Source organism: Triticum dicoccoides, chromosome 3A (genome assembly GCF_002162155.2).
Source record: "Triticum dicoccoides isolate Atlit2015 ecotype Zavitan chromosome 3A, WEW_v2.0, whole genome shotgun sequence".
Taxonomy (NCBI): Eukaryota; Viridiplantae; Streptophyta; class Magnoliopsida; order Poales; family Poaceae; genus Triticum; species Triticum dicoccoides.
Genome location: NC_041384.1, coordinates 549,429,521 through 549,443,708, shown reverse-complemented (window position 1 = coordinate 549,443,708; position 14,188 = coordinate 549,429,521).

The window sequence follows — 14,188 nt, the reverse complement described above, 5'->3', positions numbered from 1 at the left end:
CGCGCGGGCCTGGGGGCCGGCTCCGGGCTCCCGCGGGCCGCGGTCGTGGGCGATGTGGTGGCGACAGGTGGCGGCACCTCAGTGGCCGCGGGCGGCGGCGGCGGCTTGTCCGGCCGGATCGGACATGTCCGGCGCGGTGGTGAGCGGATTTTAGGGTTTCAGACGAGGGGAATCCGCAAAATTTCGGGAGGGCCTTTAAATAGAGGTAGAGGGAGTTAGGAGAGTCCAAATGAGGTGCGGTTTTCGGCCACGCGATTGTGATCGAACGCTCTAGATGATGGAGAGGGTTCATGTGGGTTTTGGGCCAAATTGGAGGGGTGTTGGGCCGCAACACACACGAGGCCTTCTCGGTCCCTCGGTTAACCGTTGGAGTATCAAACGAAGTCCAAATGATACGAAACTTGACAGGCGGTCTACCAGTAGTAAACCAAGGCCGCTTGGCAAGTCTCGGTCCAATCCGAAAATGTTTAATCCCCACACACGAAATAAAGGTAGAAATGACCACCGGAGGAGAACGAAGCGCCGGAATGCAAAACGGACAACGGGGAAAATGCTCGAATGCATAAGATGAATACATATGCAAATGCAATGCACATGATGATATGATATGAGATGCATGACAACGACAACAACACACGGAGACAAAAACCCGACCCGATAAAATAAATTAACTTAACGCCGAAAATGGCAAGAGTTAGAGTACAAATTGGGAAAGTTACATCCGGGGTGTTACATCATGCAAGTTAGAATCCAAAATAAGGACAAAAATGTTTGGAAAAATAGATACATTGGAGACGTATCAGATGGTGGCAGCGGCAACTTGGCGACTTAGCGAGGCCGCAGAAACAGCGCAGGCGACTCGTGGCCGGCTACGGCCGGAGAAAACCCAGTGGGGGCTCGGCGGTTTAAAGGCGAGGCTGAGCTGGGTCGAGCCATGTCGAGGTCGCAGGTGAAGGAAGTCTACGGCCGCGGCAGAGGGCCCGTCACGGAAGGCGGTGGTTCGGCACTGCTATGATTGCCGCAGCAAGGGAGGTCGTCCATGGCTGCGTGCGGAAGCAGACGACGATTCACAGGCAACTTGGCGGCTCACGACATAGGTGAGTCAGTACAGCGGCGGGCGTGGAGGCAAACCATGGCCACAGCGAGGGCGGCTTACAGCAGCGGCGACCATGAGGTCGGGCGGCTCAGAAACGGCAAAGTGATGGCGAGGCCGGTTCAGAGATGCACATGCGTCGAGGTGCCCTCAGATATAGGTGGAAGTGGAGACGCTCGGCGATGTGGCGGCTCTCCTGCGGTAACTCAGGGCGAAAACAACGGCTCGCTGATGGCGGCGACTTGCAGCCCGAGATGCAGTGATTCAGAGGCAAAACGACTCACATCCGGAGCAGCTCAGCAGACGACGACTCGGATTAGAGCGGTAACTGTCGTGGAAGCATTGGATGCTGACCACGGCCGCGGTGGCAGCTCACGGGTTAAAACTGGCTCGGGCGGAGGTGACCCGACCGCAGCGGTTCAGCGTGGCCACGGCGGAGGCGGCTTCTAACATAGGCAAGGCCGGTTGACCGAGGCAGAGGTAGCGACATCACGACGGGTAGCTCGTAGAGGAGCAACGGGTCAGGCGGCGGGTCGTGGTCAATGCACGGCCGCGGCGACCCGGAAAAGCGAGGCGAAACCGGCTTGAGGCATGGCTGTTGTCCCGCATCGTTGGCTCGGAGGCGATGGGCGGCCTTGGCCGTAGAGGCCGGCTTGACCAGGCGGGACCTGGCAGCGGTGGCAGCGGCGCTCGGTCGACACTGCGATGTGGGAGCAACAAGAACGGCAGTTCGGCAGCGGTCGACGAGTTGGACACGCGAACCGGCAACACTGGAACCACAACAGGTCAACGAGGCGGGTTGCAGGAGGAGCCCGAGCCCGTGGGCCATCTGTGTCTGGGTCATCATGTCAGCAAATTTCCACTTTAACCACGTATACTTGTGAAACTGGGAGTACTAGTCCATGGCCATGACTTGTCTGACCTCAGAATGTAGCCTTGTTGATTTTCTGACCAGAGGAAAAAAACGGTTTCAGTGACTTGTAACTTGATAGCTATATGAGCAACGACCACACAACATTTCTGTAGATCTTGAAGGATATACGCGGACGGTCATGGTTTGCCAAGGTCGATTGAATTTAATTTGCAAACACTGTGTTTTGTCTATATGCTGCAATTACTTTTTCTTGGTCTTGACTGATGAATCTGAGTTGACATAGCTCCTTCTGACCGGCTCTCCTTCACGCGAAACAATCACGGCAAGACCACCTAACATAGTCTTCAGGTTGATGGTTGAACTAGCTTAAGCTGTATGGAGATGGGTCATCCCTTGACCGTGTTCGGATGGAAAGTCATGCGCTTCGAGTAAAAACAGCGAGGCGCTCGGCCACAAGGCGGCGGAAGGCCACGGCAGTTCAGCAGGACAGGCCGGCTCAACATGCTGCCAAGGACACGGCAGGGCCGGCTTTGCAACAGAGGCAAACCCCTGGCAACGAGGTGAAACGGTGGCAGTCTTCAGCTGCTTGGAGGTTCGATGATGCCACGAAGGTGAGGTACAGGCGTGCTGAGCCGGGCAAAGCGATAGGGATGACACGTCAGACGGCTTGCGGAGGAACGACGGGCTATGGCAGGGACGAGTCTGAGTGGTGGACCAATTCTGCACAGCAGCTTGACCGGACTAGTCTCGTCCCCTAACTGACTCGGTTTTTGCATCTGACATCATGATTGAAGACTGATCCGGACGGATTTACTCAGTCACGTGTGGAGGCAAAACAGCGAAGTTGGATTCGACGGATCACCTAGCAATGTGTGCGATGATACATGCGATCCTTCTCGATCTCCAGCGACACGCGCGGCGGTTCAAGATGTTCGCGCTGTCCCATGCCGGTTTATTCAGCGTCATCAGTCCGTGCAGCAAAGTTGACTTTAACTTCGAATCCGACGGATCACGTTGCGTCGGAAGCGCACAGCAGAAACTCCAAACCCTAAGTTGTCTTGAAATCAAAATTCATACTTCTTCATCTGGCCAATTGCGAGCTTCTCGAAACCCTGGAAAAAATCCTTCCAAGAACTCAACGCCACCATGTGCAGGCCTCACGGTGGGCGCCAACTGTCGTGGAAATATCATGGCAGATGTCCTAGTGTGAGGACTTAGTCGTGAGGCCAACACATCTATGTGGTAGCTTGAGAGGGGTTGAGCGGAATCGAGAGACGCAATGCAAGACAAGGGTTTAGACAACTTCGGGCCCCGAGAAACATCATCCGGCAACAACCCTACATGCTATTTGAGGCTATGTCTCATTATGATCATGAGGAAGTCGCCGTAAACCGGCTCTCCCAGTTAACCCTAACCCTCTTACTTGTCCCTCTTTGGGGAGCCCTGCCGCTCCTTATATAAGTTGAAGGGGTGGGTTACATGTAGAGTCTAACTCGGACTTAAGATTTAACTATTATGACTTCTCTTCATGGGCTTCTTAACATCTTGGGCTTCATAACGTCTCGGGCTTCATAACTCATGGCAACCCGGTTATCACTGTCTGCCGGGTTATAACTGGTGCCGGTTTAAGATAGTCTGCCGATTTATGATTGCCCGCTGAGTTATCATCTGACTCAACTCCTGTCTTAACTGTCAGCCGGTTTAACAACCTACCGGTTTACCGTCTGGGTTAACTGCCTGTTTTACCTGTCTGTCTTAACTGTCAGCCAGTTTAACAACCTGCCATAACACCTGCCGTAACACATGTCGGTTTATCACTCGCCGGTTTACCGTCCGTCTTAGCCATCTGTCTTAACTGTCAGCCGGTTTACTAAGTCCCAGCCGGGTTATAACTCCGGCCAGATCATACCGCGGGTATATCCTTGACAATGGTCTTACATGTTATAACACCCCAAAGAAATTTAATCTTGTTTTATTAATTAAAATTTTGTCAGAAAGATTTATTTTCTATTTTCTGACTTTTCTACTAATTTCAGAGCTACTTCTTTTCTCTGGATTTTAATTTTTCCTCTCATCTGTAACTTTTGGATAATATTGAGGGGCTTGAATGCTTTCTTAATATATTTGAATTTTGTTGGGTATGAAAATGGAAGCATTTGTATAATACTTTTGCCAAGCATCAATTCTTTTAAAATGGCTTTTCCATTCTTTTAAGGGCTCCCATTGCACTATGACTGCGTAAAATATTTCTTATTAAATTCCATAAAAATTTGGAGAGGTCAAGCATTGCCTACAGATCACTTTTTATGCAAAAATCTCTCTTGGTCTTTTGAAAATTTTGAGCTCCACTTCAATTTTTCAAATCTGGATCAGTTTGTAGTTTGCACTGCAACCTATTTAAATATTTCTTTAAAAATTACATAAAAATTTGGAGATGTCATTAGATGCATATAACTCATTTTTATGCAAAAATCCAGCTTTGTGTTTTATAAATTTTGAGCAAACCATCCTCTTTTTCATTCTGGTCCAGTTTGGTATTTTGCACTGCAACCCTATTTTAAATTCCTCTGGTGACCTTGGGATTTTTCCTACTTGTAGTCAACCCTACCAAACCCTTAAGTCCAAGATATCAGCCCCATAGGCATATTTTAAATTGACCAGATTGCCCCTCTCATTTTCTGTCCAAAATTGAGTTTCACTAAAACTTGCATTGCGTAGTTCTTTGCATTCCCAAACCAACTCCACCACCATTCATTTCAGCTAAGGAGACACCGATCTGGAAGGTTTGGTTGCCACCAAAGTCATTTAGATGTCACTGGCATTTCATCAAACACCTGTAGCTCATGACCAGATTTGGCATGGTGATGCATCTGTATTGTGAACCTCCCCTTATGGACAAACCATCATGTCCACTAATCTCCTAGCTAGTGATAACCTAGCCCTGTTAATTTGTGTTTGCATCCAAGCCTCCTAGCTCACCAGTCGAGCGGTCACCGGGCATGCACCGGGCGCAGCCAAAGCGCGCATTTTGCACATGCGTGCGCCCGAGCTGCCGCGTCCCAGGTTGACCCCTCCCCCGAGCTCGATCTGATCCGCTGGTGTAGCCGTGTCTCAACCCACTCGACCGCCCCTCGCTCCCTGCAGCGCCGGTGCAGCAAGATTCTTGGCGGCACGCCTGCGGCCGCGTCCGATCCTGCCATGGACGGCGCCGCCCAAGCCTCCTCCATTCGCCAGCTGCCCTCGTGAGCAGGCCATCCTCATCCGCTCGCCCTCCCAAACCTTGCTAGCCTCCACCACGTCGCCCTGCCAGCAATAGAACGGCGGTTCGCCGATGATCTTATCCGCAGCCGCGGGACCGATGTCGCCGCCTATATATAGGCCCTTCTCCGACTCCCCTCAGCCTCGAGCAGTGCCCCAATCCTCTCTTAGAGCTTCCCCAAGCCACTGATTGACCGAAAGATGCCATCTCCTTCGCCTCCGGCAGAGACACTCACCGCCACCTTTCTGTTTATTCCGACGCCACTGGAGCCCCTCCCTCTACTCTATCACCACCATTAGCTCCATCATGACCCCGAGGACCCCTTTCCAGCATTCAATTTTGCCTGGGAGTCGAGGTGTGCAAAGCTCCATTCCCTCCCGAAGCTCCCCTCCGCCATGGAGGAAGGGCTACTCGCCCTCGAGCTCCGCCGCTCCCCTAACCTCCTCCAATGGATGCGACATCCCCTTTCGAGCACGTGCATACCCAGAATGCATCGTTTGGTGCCCCCTGTCGCCGGCAATCATCATCGGAACCCGCCCCTACTCTCTGTCCAGGCGCGCGAGAGGAGGAAGAGAAACCCGACAAGCGGGCCCCGCACGTCAGCAACTAGGCCGGACCCCAACGGTTCTAAGTGAAGGCGCCCTCCACTGAGTATGTCTTCCCTGTGCTAATACGTATTCGAGTCTGAACCGTTTTCTTTTTTCAGATTTTATTAAAAACAGAGTTGACCAAAACTTTGACTCGCTATATCTTTTAAAAATAAACTTCAAATGAGTTGATTCTTTTTCTGTTATTCCTCAAATTTCATCTAGTTTATTTGCATATTTATTTCAAAAATGTTCCAACAACTTTTTTTTGCATTGTTTTGGAAATGTATGTTGATTTGAATGTTTTCAAAATAGGAAATGGGGAGAGAAGAAAACTTTCAAAAAGTTTTGTGGTGCACCCTACCTCTCCACACACTAAAGGCAAGCATCTTGAACTCAGATATGATACAAGTTGTGTGTTGTTTGCTAGAATATTTAAAACTCCATCATTTCTGATAATGTGAAGTGGCATTATTTTGTGTGGAAATCATACTCATGCATATAAGCATATGGTGAAAATCTTTCTGCTATATATATGTGATAAGGATGACAGCAGCCACTTCTCATGCCATATATGCCTAGTGGTAGTTCGGATAAAGTCCAAAAGAGGGTTGTGTTCTGGTGGATACAACCACGTTACTGACAACTCGTTGTGGCGAGGATGTGTAGTGAGGCATGATGGAGCCTAAGGGGTGGTGGCCCTGTCAGTAATACTGTGCAAAGCATTATTGTGCTAACCATGCAGGGAATACATAAACCTCCTGAGTCGACCGTGGATCGAGTCTTGTTCCAGTAACCCCCATACTTGTTTCGTGCTTCCACTTGTCCCTGCCGCCGGTAGGGTACAGTTCAGTAAGTTGTCAACCCCTCTCTTGGCACACACCGTACAGAGAGGCCATGGTGGAAGATACCGGCTGCAGCCAGTAGGCATGCCACCTGGTCCGGGGGCATGGGTGTTTCCGGTTGGAGCCGAGGGGGTAGTGATGAAGCTATGTACCTAGGGTAGGGTCATGGACCTGTCCAAACTGACCTACCCAAGGACACCTCCAGAAGAAATCGCATTTCAATCGACTTGGCGGTGTTTCACTCGACGGACTCGAAGACACTCGACCAAGAAGCAACCACTCGACCAAGATCCAACCACCCGACGGCCAGGAGACCTAAAGTCACTCCGCATGCTAACGGTCGGTCATTATGTAGCTTTTATGGTCATCATAGCACTTTATTAGGGGCGTTACCAGTAACGCCCGACCTTAATGTACTTAAAACCCTGCATAACTGAGGGCCGCAGGGGTCTGGTGGACTCTATATAAGCCACCCTCCTCCTCAGTGTAAAGGGTTCGCACCCCTGTAATTCATACTCTCATAATCCAGTCGACCGCCTCCGGGCTCCGAGACGTAGGGCTATTACTTCCTCCGAGAAGGGCCTGAACTCGTAAACCTTGCGTTCTTACAACTTCTCCATAGCTAAGATCTTGCCTCTCCATACTTACCCCCCTACATAACTGTCAGACTTAGAACCATGACAGTTGGCGCCCACCATGGGGCAGGTGTTTTAGCGTTTGTTGGAGGAGTTGCGACCTTTTCTGACCCGAATCATCATGGTTTTCGGCGGAGTTTTGGTGGAGGGCCGCGAGATCCGTCTCAGTGCGCTCACGTTCATCGTCGACGACTCTGCTTGGCTCCAGGAGGCTCCGCTCGACGTGGACACACTCCTTGTTCGCGGGGCAACGCACTTTAGCGTGTGCGTTCGCGGCGTTCTCCTGCGGCAACCGTCGACCCCCTACCGGTCGGCTCCTGTGTTGTCCTCCCTCCCCGTTTCCCGCCGGCCCAAGCGCTCCGGTCGGTCAAGACTTCAGCGGTGGGTGAGACACGCGGTGGCACATCAGTCGGCCACCCCTCAAGTCGCGGCGATCGAGCCCGACGAATCCCTCTACGGCCTGTTCGACCTGTCGACTGGCTCCGCAGAGACCGCATCCGGGTGCGACAGCAGCGATCCGGCGGCGGAGGTTCTGATGGTCGATGGACCTCCCAGTCCTCCCGGTTTTCCCCGCACCGACGGAGGCGCGGGTGGAGGCGACCCGTTGCGTCCTCATGAGGAATATCTTCCCGAGCCTCTCACGTCACTTCAGAGAGAAGAACTTCGCCGCCGGAACATGGATGCATTGCACACTCCTATCATTGGAGAAACCCCCGAGGCTCGTGCCTTGGAGGACGCGCGCCTGGCAAACTTGGCCGAGCGCACTCGACTGGAGAACCTCCAGCGAGCACTCGACGAGCATGCGCGACAACGGGTTCCCGAATCCACTCGATGTCAGCTCTTCCCGCCCCTGCAGGTATATCGAACTCCGATTCCGAATTTAGCAGCTGCAGCCCGCATAGCAGAGTCGATTCAGCCTTCCCAGTCGAAGGCTGGCAGAGGCTTGCTGCAGATCAGAGCGTTGCTCCGGGCAGCAGGAGACCAAAATTCCGCTGTTTCTCAGTCGCGGGACAGGATTCACAGTAGATCTGTTGCCACAGACACAGTCCAGTCGGCTCATAGGCCAAGATCGCCCCCGAGGCGTGAGGGACATGGGGACCGGCGTAATCAGCATAGTAATCGTGAGCAATATGATCACCGATTCGATCGTGATGATCGACGTTGAGTGCCCACGCCTCCCCCGAGGAGCGGGTCGTACGTGCCTCACCAGCAGGATGACAGGCGCCCTCATAGTGGTGGGCGAAGAATTCCAGTCGACCCCAGAGGGCCAGGCTTTGATGCGAGATCCATTCTCGTCCAAGGTTTGGTCGACAGGAACAGGGCTCACCGAGAAGGTCACGACAGAGATGCACCTACCAGCAGCAGAGTACATGTTTCAAGGCCAGAGTGCTTTAGTAGAGCCATCAGGGTCGCTGTGATTCCTCCCAACTTTAGGTTGGCGACTGGAGTCAGTAAGTTCACTGGCGATTCCAAGCCCGATACTTGGCTTGAGGACTACCGAGTGGCCAGATTGGCGGCGGCAATGATGAAGTGGCCATGAAGCACCTGCCTCTCATGTTGGAGGGCTCGGCCAGAGCGTGGCTGAACCAGTTAGCGCCTAGCAGCATTTACACTTGGGAAGATCTCTCCCGAGTGTTCGTCACCACATTTGAAGGCACATGCAAGTGACCGGCAAGGCTGACGGAACTACGGTCTTGCGTGCAGAAGCCGAATGAAACTTTGAGGGATTACATCCAGAGGTGGATCACGTTACATCACTCGGTGGAGAATGTGCCTGACCACCAAGCAGTTTGTGCCTTCAAGGAAGGCGTCAAGTACAAAGAACTGAATTTGAAATTCGGTCGAACCGGAGATATGTCCCTGAATCGGATGATGGAGATTGCCACCAAGTACGCTAATGGTGAAGATGAGGATCGACTCAGGAGTGGCCAGCTCAAGTCAGTCGCCCAAGAAACAGGAGGAAATTCCAATCGGAAATAGAAGCGGAAAGCCGAGCCAGCGGCTCCCGGGGAAGCCTTGGCTTTAACCCAAGGAAAGTTTAAAGGGAAACCTAAAGGACCTTGGAACCCCAAAAAGGTTAAAGACCAGGACGGAAATGATGTGTTGGACTTACCATGTCTCGTCCATACAAAGAAAGATGAAGAGGGTAATTTCTTTTACCCGAAACATACCACTCGACAGTGTCAACTCTTGATCCAGCAGTTCCAGGGCAAGCAGCCCAAAGGTAAGGAATAGGAGTCGGACAAGGTCAAGGACAAAGAAGACAGTGACGACGGATACCCTCAGGTTAATTCCACTCTGATGATTTTTGCCGATGTTGAAAGCAAAAGTCGACTGAAAGTTATTAACCGAGAGGTGAATATGGTCGCTCCGGCGACACCTAGTTACCTGAAATGGTCTCAGACTACCATAACATTCGACCAGTCCGACCACCCAACGCACATCGCCACCCCTGGGAGGCAAGATTTGGTGGTCGACCCAGTTGTTGAAGGCACTCGACTGACCAAAGTCCTGATGGATGGTGGCAGTGGTTTGAACATATTGTATGCTGAGATGTTGAAAGGGATGGGCATTCCGATGTCCAGACTCAGTGCCAGTAACATGAGTTTCCATGGAGTCATTCCTGGGAAGAAGGCTGAATCACTCAGCCAGATTGCTCTTGATGTGGTTTTCGGTGATTCCAAAAATTACCGCAAAGAAAAGTTGACATTCGAAGTTGTAGACTTCCAGAGTGCCTACCATGCTATTTTGGGGAGGCCGGCTTATGCACGCTTCATGGCCCGACCATGTTACGTGTACCTCAAATTGAAGATGCATGGCCCCAAAGGTGTGATCACTATTACGGGTAATCGGAAGAAAGCGGAAGAATGTTTTCAGAAAGGTTCGAAGATCGCTGATGCTCAGATGGCAGTGGTGCAGTTGCAGGAATACCAGAAGACTGCAGACCCGAGTGATTTGTTGCGAGCCAAGAAGCCCGCTACAGAGTCAGCTTTTCAGTCGGCTAGCGATACGAAGACAGCTCACATCCACCCGACCGACCCTAGCGCTGCTCCAACTCATATCTCGACAACACTCGACTCCAAATAGGAAGAAGCGCTCATCCAGTTCCTCCGTGAGAACTGGGACATTTTCGCATGGAAGCCCTCTGACATGCCGGGTGTTCCCAGGGAGCTGGCTGAGCACCACCTAAGAGTCGACTCAAAAGTAAAACCTGTCAAAGAACATCTCCGATGGTCCGCCGTCCAGAAGAGAAAGGCCATTGGCGAAGAGGTGGCTCGGCTCTTAGCGGTGGAGTTCATCCGAGAAATCTACCACTCCGAGTGGCTCGCCAATGTTGTCATGGTCCCCAAGAAGGACAAGTCACTTCGCATGTGCATTGACTTTAAACATATCAATCGGGCCTGCCCGAAAGATCATTTTCCTCTCCCCCGCATCGACCCGATAGTCGACTCGACTGCGGGATGTGAGCGACTATCTTTTTTAGACGCCTATTCCGGGTACCATCAGATCCGTCTGTATGGGCCTGACGAGATCAAAACAGCTTTCATCACTCCATTCCGGTGCTTCTGTTATGTTACCATGCCATTCGGCCTCAAGAATGGCGGAGCCACATTCATGAGGATGATTCAGAAGTGTTTGCTCACCCAAATCAGTCGGAATGTAGAGGCGTACATGGATGATATTGTGGTCAAGTCACGGAAGGGTTCCGACCTGCTGACTGACCTTGCTGAAACCTTTGCCAACCTCAGAAGGTTTGATATCAAGCTTAATCCATCAAAATGCACATTCGGGGTTCCTGGCGGAAAGTTACTCGGTTTTCTCGTTTCCGAACGGGGAATCGACGCCAATCCAAAAAAAGTCGGTACTATACTCCGAATGAAAAGTCCTGTGCGAGTGCACGATGTTCAGAAGCTTACTGGTTGCTTGGCCGCCCTAAGTCGATTCATATCTCGTCTCGGTGAAAAGGCATTGCCTCTTTACCGATTGATGAAGAAGTCTAACAAGTTCGAGTGGACTCCTGAAGCTGACGCAGCGTTCGCAGAGCTCAAAGCTCTGCTCTCCACCCAGCCGGTGCTTGTTGTCCCAATCAGCAAGGAGCCTTTGCTGCTTTACATTGTAGCCTCAGGACAAGTCGTCAGTACGGTACTTACGGTCGAGCGGGAAGAAGAAGGGAAAACCTTCAAAGTTCAGCGCCCAGTGTATTATATTTCTGAAGTCTTGACCCCATCGAAGCAAAGATATCCTCATTATCAGAAGCTCGTATATGGGATTTATATGACCACAAAGAAAGTTGCTCATTACTTCTCTGATCATTCCATTATAGTCGTTAGCGACGCTCCATTGTCAGGGATCTTGCACAATAGGGACGCAACTGGTCGAGTGGCAAAATGGGCGATTGAACTCCTTCCTCTAGATATCAAGTTTGAGGCAAAGAAAGCTATCAAGTCCCAGGCAATCGCGGATTTCGTCGCCGAGTGGATTGAACAGCAACTGCCGACTCAGGTTCACTCGGAGCATTGGACCATGTTCTTCGACGGTTCCAAGATGCTAAATGGTTCCGACGCCGGAGTGGTGTTGGTCTCCCCCAGAGGAGATAAACTCAGATATGTTCTTCAAATCCACTTTGATTCCTCTAACAACGAGGCAGAATACGAAGCACTTTTATATGGGTTGCGCATGGCCATTTCACTCGGTGTCCGTCGCCTCATGGTCTATGGCGACTCAGATTTGGTGGTTAATCAAGTGATGAAGGAATGGGACGTCAGAAGTCCAGCCATGATTGGTTATTGCAATGCAGTGAGAAAGCTGGAGAAGAAATTCGAGGGGTTAGAGCTTCATCACATACCCTGACTGAAAAATCAAGCAGCTGATGATCTGGCAAAAATAGGTTCCAAAAGAGAAGACATTCCCAGCAATGTGTTTTTGGAACACATCCACACACCATCGGTCCAGGAGGATCCCTTCACTGAAGAGGCCCCGCAGCCAAAAAGCGCCATGGATCCGACTGAAGTTGAAGTTCCAGTTGTGGTCGACCTGATCATGGAAGTCTTGGTTATCACTCCCGTCTGGACAGAACCGTACATCGCGTACATCCTAAGGAAAGAACTCCCAGAAGACGAAGAAGAGGCTCGACAGATCATCCGTCGATCCAAGGCCTTTACAGTCATAAAGGGACAGTTATATAGAGAAAGCGCGACTAGGGTCGGCCAGAAGTGTATTATACCAGAAGAAGGTCAGATGATCCTTAACGATATCCACTCGGGGACCTGTGGTCATCATGCGTCCTCTCGGACCATTGTGGCTAAAGCATACCGAGCGGGGTTCTACTGGCCAAGAGCCAATGAGATGGCAAAAGAGATAGTCGACAAATGTGAAGGATGTCAGTATTACTCCAATATACTGCACAAGCCCGCGTCAGCCCTGAAAACCATTCCACTCGTCTGGCCCTTCGCTGTTTGGGGGCTGGACATGGTTGGACCACTGAGAACAGGCAGGAGCGGCTTCACTCATGTGCTGGTAGCAGTCGACAAGTTCACCAAATGGATTGAAGCCAAGCCTATCAAGAATCTTGATGCTTGCACCGCTATCAGTTTCATCAGAGAGTTGATATTCAGATATGGAGTTCCACACAGCATCATCACCGACAACGGGTCAAACTTCGATTTCGACAAATTCAGGGCCTTTTGCGCCTCTCAGGGCACTCGAGTCGACTATGCTTCGGTCGCTCACCCCCAGTCGAATGGGCAAGCAGAAAGGGCGAACGGCCTGATTCTCAAAGGACTGAAACCCCGATTGATGCGCGATCTCAAGCACGCAGCAGGTGCATGGGTCGACGAGCTTCCATCAGTCCTTTGGGGATTAAGAACAACCCCGAATCGATCGACCGGAAGAACCCCATTCTTTCTGGTCTACGGAGCCGAGGCAGTCTTACCGAGTGACCTGCTTCACAACGCTTCCCGAGTCGAGCTCTACTCTGAAGATGAAGCAGAACAAGCCCGGTAGGACGCAGTCGACCTCCTAGAAGAAGAAAGAGAAATGGCCTTGATTTGATCGACCATCTATCAGCAAAGACTTGCATCAATTCCATGCCAGAAACGTGAAGAGCTGAGCCTTCCAAGAAGGAGACTTAGTCCTCCGAGTGGATCAGCAGAAACCACACAAGCTCGCTCCTACTTGGGAAGGCCCCTTCATAGTCACCATAGTCCTCCACAATGGAGCATACCACCTCTACAATGTCGATCGCCAGATTGATGAGCCACGAGCCTGGAATGCAGAGCTACTCCGCCCCTTTTATACTTGAGTTATCATTCAGATAAGATGTAATAAGAAAAAACTCCTGTAGTTTATTTATCAAAGACAAGAGCATTATAATTTTCCCAGTGATTATTATTGTTTTTGTTTACGTAAGAAATCCCCCAGTGGGTGGCTTAGCTGCGAATCCGCTTCGCCTAAGTTTATAAAAACGATTTCCTACCGAGTGGCGAGCCAGCCTCCCACTCGGAGTCTTAGCTGCGAATCCGTTTCGCCTAAGTTTGAAAAACAAAAAATCCTACCGAGTGGAGAGCAACCCTCCCACTCGGAGGCTTAGCTGCAGTCCAGTAGTCGCCTAAGTTCTCTTGCTTGAGGACTTAGCTATAGTCAGGCACTCGCCTAAGTTTGAAAAATCCTACCGAGTGGAGAGCGGACCTCCCACTCGGGGGCTTAGCTGCAGTCCGGTACTTGCCTAAGTTCTCTCTCTTGAGGACTTAGCTACAGTCAGGCACTCGCCTAAGTTTGAAAAAATCCTACCGAGTGGAGAGCAGCCCTCCCACTCGGAGGCTTAGCTACAGTCCAGTACTCGCCTAAGTTCTCTCGCTTGAGGACTTAGCTGCAGTCAGGCACTCGCCTAAGTTTG